Source organism: Cordyceps militaris, assembly GCF_000225605.1.
Source record: "Cordyceps militaris CM01 unplaced genomic scaffold CCM_S00008, whole genome shotgun sequence".
In the NCBI taxonomy this organism is placed as follows: Eukaryota; Fungi; Ascomycota; class Sordariomycetes; order Hypocreales; family Cordycipitaceae; genus Cordyceps; species Cordyceps militaris.
Genome location: NW_006271976.1, coordinates 860,517 through 866,910, shown reverse-complemented (window position 1 = coordinate 866,910; position 6,394 = coordinate 860,517).

Genomic DNA, 6,394 nt, shown 5'->3' with positions numbered 1-6,394 from the left:
AATAAGTAATATACTTATAGGTTAAATATAGAGTATAGCCTTATAAAACTTAAACCTAACTTAATAGAAATTTAATAGGCTAGGTATAAAAATACTTATTATAGTTATAAATATATATTATTATAAAATAAAGAAAATAAATTTAAAAGTATTTATTCTTAAAGCCTAAAAGGTAGATTAAATATATTAATAATATTTCTAAAGAACTTAGTAAGGAAAAGGCTAGTAAGTTAAAAGTAATTTACTATTATACTATAAAGGTAAGATCTATATTCCTAAAAATATAGAATTTATTAATAGGCTATTATAATTATACTATAATAATCTATTTATAAGATATTTTAATATAAATAGAATAAATAATATTCTTTAATAAAACTTTTATTAAAAGTATATAAATTATAATATAAAAGACTATATTATTATATATACTACTTATTAGCTAATAATAATAAAATAATATAAACTATATAGTATATTTATATTATTATTAATATTAAGTTAACTATAAGTAAAGCTAAGTATAGATTTTATTATTAGCTTATTACTAGTCTATTTTAAGAATAAAAAGAAAGACTTTATTCTTATTATTATTAACTATTATATAAAGTATTTACTCTTCTTTATAGTCTCTTATATAATAAAGACTACTAACTTAATAGATTTATTCTATATATAGGTAGAATTAATATTTAATACTCTAGATAGTATTATCTTAAATTATAGTATACTATTTATTAGTAACTTTTAGGTAGAATTATACTATATAATATATATTTATTAATAATTATTTATTACTTTTTATTCTTAAATAAATAAATAAATAAAATAAATAAATTAGATATTAGAATATTACTTATATTACTTTTTAATAAAGGTATAATATAATTAGCTAAGACTATTATATATAATTTAATATATATATAATAATATAGTAAATACTATAATTAAGAATAGTCTAGCTTTTCTATTTATAAGTTTTTATCTTAAGATATATATATAAGTTAAGGTTAACTTACTTAGGAAGGGATTACTAGAACCTAGAACCTAGATTTAAAAACTATAAGAAGTATAAAATAAAATAACTTAATATTAAGAAATAGTAATAGTATACTAGAACTAATATTATAATATAAAGTACTAACTACTAGAACTTAAAAAAAGAGATCTAGTTATACTCTTTATAAAGAACTTTTAAGTTAAGGCTACTTAAAAAAAGCTAACTTTATACTAGATTAGACTACTATATATACTAAATAAAATAGGTTTATAAGTATATTAGCTTATAATACCTAGATAATATAAATATCTATATAATATATTCTATATTAGCTTATTAAAGCCTTAGAAAAAAGGTAATATTAAATTACTATTAATATTAGACTTTAAAGATCTTAAAGATAAGTAGGAAGTAAAGAATATTATAAATAGCTATAAGTAAAGAAAGATCTAATTATTCTTAATTAAGTAAAAAGGATAGCCTATTAAATATAATAAATAGGTATAAAAAGAAAATATAGTTAATATATAGGTAAGTATTAAAAAATATAAGATCTAAAATAATCTTAAGAATATACTTAAAGGAAAAAGATATTTAAAGAAAAGGTTATATTAATAACTATTAAAGGAATAAAGAACTCTTATAAAATAGTATTAGTTATATAATAAAAAAAAAAAAAAAAAGAATAAATAAAAGTCTTAAATTATATCTTACTTATTATAAGGGAATATTATAAATACTAAGTATACTTACTTTAAATTCTATAGTTTATAAAGAAAAAGAATAGAATAAGATATATAAGTATTAGGTTTAAAAAGATACCTTAGTATTAAGCTAAGAATTATAGTTATTATCTATTAAGGTTAATCCTAATAAAGAGATCTTACTATTAATCTAAACTATAATTATATTATATATATCTATTAGATTATTATATTTAATATAAGAATCTTACCTAAAGAAAAAGAAAAGTTAGTTATAAGTTTAAAAGAATTATAAATAAGAAAAGAATATATACTTATAAGAACTTCTTAGTTATAATTAAATTATAAGTAGAATTATACTAATTTTTAATTATATTAAAAGTTAAGGCTAAATTAAAGCTAAATTAAGCTAGATCTTAATATACCTCTTAATAAAGGATATATTTATTATTATTATTTCTTACTTTATATTAAGACTAATTAAGGTCTAAAAAATAAATAAACTAGGTATAATTAGTTAATATACTATAAGGATTTTATTAAAAAAAGAAAATATTAATTATAAAATAGATTTAAGTATTAAATTATTAATATATAGGTTAATAACTAATATATATTTTATAATAGTATATATATTAAGATATTTCTACTAAAGATTAAAAATATTTTATAAAAAAGTATTATATAAGAAGAGATTTTAACTTAAGTTTATATTAATAAGCTATAAAGAAGTAAAGAATATAATATATATAAAAAATATTAATTATATAAGTATAATAAGTAATATTAATTATCTTATTAAGGGAATTAAGGGTATTACCCTCCCTATTTATATTATCTACTTATTCTTTCTTAAAAGATTAGTTATAGGTATTAATATAATTACTATTATTATTATTATTATCTTTAATAATATCTTATTTAGTATTTATATTTAAATCTTTAATCTTAATAATAAGAATAATAAAAGTAATAAAATATAATAGCTATAAATATTAAATAAAGTTATAATTATTAAAAAAGATTTAATATAATTTAATAACTATAGGATCTCTTTTATTAAAAAGAATAATAAGATAAGTTAATAAAGGCTTAAATACTAAGGCTTATAAAAAGATATTTAGGCTAGAATAACTAGTAGTTTAACTATAAATTAAAATAAAGCCTTAAATACCTTAATAATAATAGCCTTTTTAAATACTAGAATATAAAATATAGCTTATTTTAAAGGTATATATAAGGAAGGTAGAGGATTTAGTAATATTATTTTACTTTTTAATATATATAGCCTTATTTTAAAGCTAAAATACCTTTTTATCTTATTTAAGCTAATAAGCTACTACCTAAGCTATACTTATTCTAAAGGCTAGGCTTAAGGTTAGTAATATAGACTAAGAACTAGGATATTCTTATATAAAATATACTTATAGTATATTAGTAAAGTTATTAAGCTAAAAAAATAAGGTATTAATAAGATTTATAAAACTAAGTTAAATAAAGACTAAACTATAATCTAGGTATAAAACTAAGAATATAAGCTTTATTAATTAGTATTTAACTAGCTAAGGTAGTTTATAAGATCTTTAAATTAAAGTAGTATAAAACTAAGTAGTAAAAGAAATACCTATACTAAAAAAGTAGCTATAATATTAATATAACCTAAAGATAAAAAGAATATAGGTTAATATACTATTTAATTAGATAGAATAGTTAATATAGTTATAATTCTAATATAAAGGCTTTATAAGGTTTAATAAAAGCTTATTAAGAGATTAAGAAAGATAAGTAAATACTATTACTATCTAATAATAATAACTAAAAAGGTAGTTTAATTTAAAAATACTTTATTATAAGTCTATTTACTATAAAGAGTTAATATTATAATCTAAAGAATATAAAGCTAAAAAAAAGTATAAATAGAAAGTTATAAAAAAATAATATAAAAGAATTTATTTTAAAAGTAAATTAAAGGACTTTTATATTATTCTATTAATTATTTATTAGTTAGTAGTTACTAGCTAATAATTATAATACCTATATAAATTAACTATACTATATTTATAAAATAACCTATTATTTAGGGTATATATTCTATTTATAATAATAAAGAATAATATAAAGGCTAAAATATAGTACTTAGAGAAGTACCTTTTAAAAAGAAAGGTAATTATAATACTTTAATATATATAATTTAAATTAAACCTAATTTAATACTTATAATTATAAAAAACCCTAGTAATTAAAGAACTATATACTACTAGTAAAGTTAATACTACTAGTATTAAATATATAGTAGTTAAGAATCTATAGTAAGTATAAATTATATAAGATAACTAATTAGCTATAAGGTAAAGGGGTACTTAGAGTTAGCCTAAAAAAGAATTAGTTATAAGATTAATAAGACTTATATATAAGTTAAGCCTAAATTAAGACCTTAAGTAGACTTATAGGAATAAGACTAACTTATATAAGTTTTAATTAGTATTTAAATAGTATTTAAACTCTAATTAAAAAGATAGGTTATTCTCCTTTTAGTTATTATAAAATAAGGGGGATATTTCCTAGAAGGAAAAAGGGGATAAGCTTTAGTCTTAATAAGTAATATAACCTACCTTTTTCCTTCCCTACTTTTCTACCTAATCTAACCTAACCTTTATATATTTTATATTATATATTTTAAGGTTTATATAATTCCCTTATATAATTTTAATAAGTTTATAACTAATTTAATAAAAAACTATAAGTTCTTTTATACTTTTATACTTATAAAAGTATATATTATTATCTTAACCTTATAAGGTTATTTTTTACTATTTACTATTTAGTATAATAAGGTAAGTAGTTCTTTATTATATTCTTATAAGTTTATTACTTATTTTTTATAAGCTATTATTACTATTACCTAAATAGTATATATTTAGGCTATTAAGAAGGCTAAGAATAATAAATAAGGTATTAATAATATTATTATAAATAAACTTAAAGCTTATTAGTATAATATTACTTATATTACTATAGTATAAGTATAATATACTTAAGTATATATTTATTTATTACTTTTTATTTAGAAGGTAAATCTTTTTATACTTTTTTTATAATTTTACTATTTACTTATAATAAGGGTTTAATAAGAAAAAGTAAAAAAAAGAGGTAGCCTAACTAGTTAGCTTTTTAGGTAAAATGCCTAAATTTAAGATAAAGTAGTAGTAGTATTATTATATTTTTTTTTCTTTTCTTAAAAGGTTTTTTTTTTAAAGAAAAAGAAAAATAATACTTATTTTTACTATATTTTTATTAAAGCTAAAAAATCTATTTACTAGTATTTATAGAAAATCTATTATTTAAAATCTAAATTAAATCTAGATTAAGAAGTATTATATTATTAATAATATATATATTATTATAATTATTAAGAAGTATAGATTTATATAAATAGTATTTACTTAGATTTATAAAAACTATATTAATAATATAAGCTAATCTTTTAAAAAAGCTATATTTATTCTTATAATCTTTTAAGATTTTAAGCTTGAATAATATATATATAAATTTATTACTTTTTTTTTTACTATTAATAAAGCTTTTATTACCTTTATACTAAGTATACTTTACTTTTATATAGGTATTATATTTAGTACTAAAATAGCTTTTTATATTAAGGATTTACTAGGTAGTTAAAGGCCTAGATATATATACTTTCTTATTATTAGTTATAGTAAGTTAAAAAATATAGTATTCTTTAGACTTTTATTAATATCTCTTTTTTATATTATAAAGGTAAATAAAGTCTTTAGGCTTATTCTTTCTATACTTTTTATTATTATAAGGTATATTATATATAAGTACTAATTTTAAGAATTATAATTTATTACTTATAAAAAGAAAGGTTTTATATTCTAATAAGATTATTTTTAATTCCTTACTTTATATAATATAAACCTTATTCTTATATAATTATAATAAAGCCTATTTTAAAAATAACTTTATTTTAATAGTTTTAAAGAAATTATTAATTATAAAATAATTATTAGTTAATAGTATATTAAATATCTTTATATAATTATATATTATTTCCTAATTCTTAAGCTATTTCTTAATATTAATATTTCTTTAATAGATATTTTATAATATACTTTTATAAATATAATTTATCTTAACCTTTATATATATTATATTTAAAATAATAATTAATTTAAGCTTTTTAATAAATTAGTATATTAAATACCTTTTTAAATATTCTTTATTAAGCTTATTATATACTTTAATTATTAAATAGAAATTAATAAATAATATAATAAGTTTATAAACCTTATTTAGCTTAGTTATACTTTTCTTATATACTTATAAAGTAATCTTATATTCTTATTATTCTTAATTAATTAAAGACTTAAATATTCTAAGTATTTTATAATCTTTTTTAATATACTTTTTAAGTTTTATAACTTAATAAAAATCTTATTTATATATCTTAATCTTTATAAGAATAGTAAAAAAGGTTAATATATTTTTAATATTATTCTTTTTTATAAGATTAATAGTTATTTATATATTTATTATAAAGAACTTAAAAGCTTAAATTTAATTAAACTAACTTTTTAAGCTATATTATTTAAGTCTAGGTAAGGTTATAACTTTAGTATAAAATAATATAATAAAATAATAAAATAATAAAATAATTAAATAATAATAT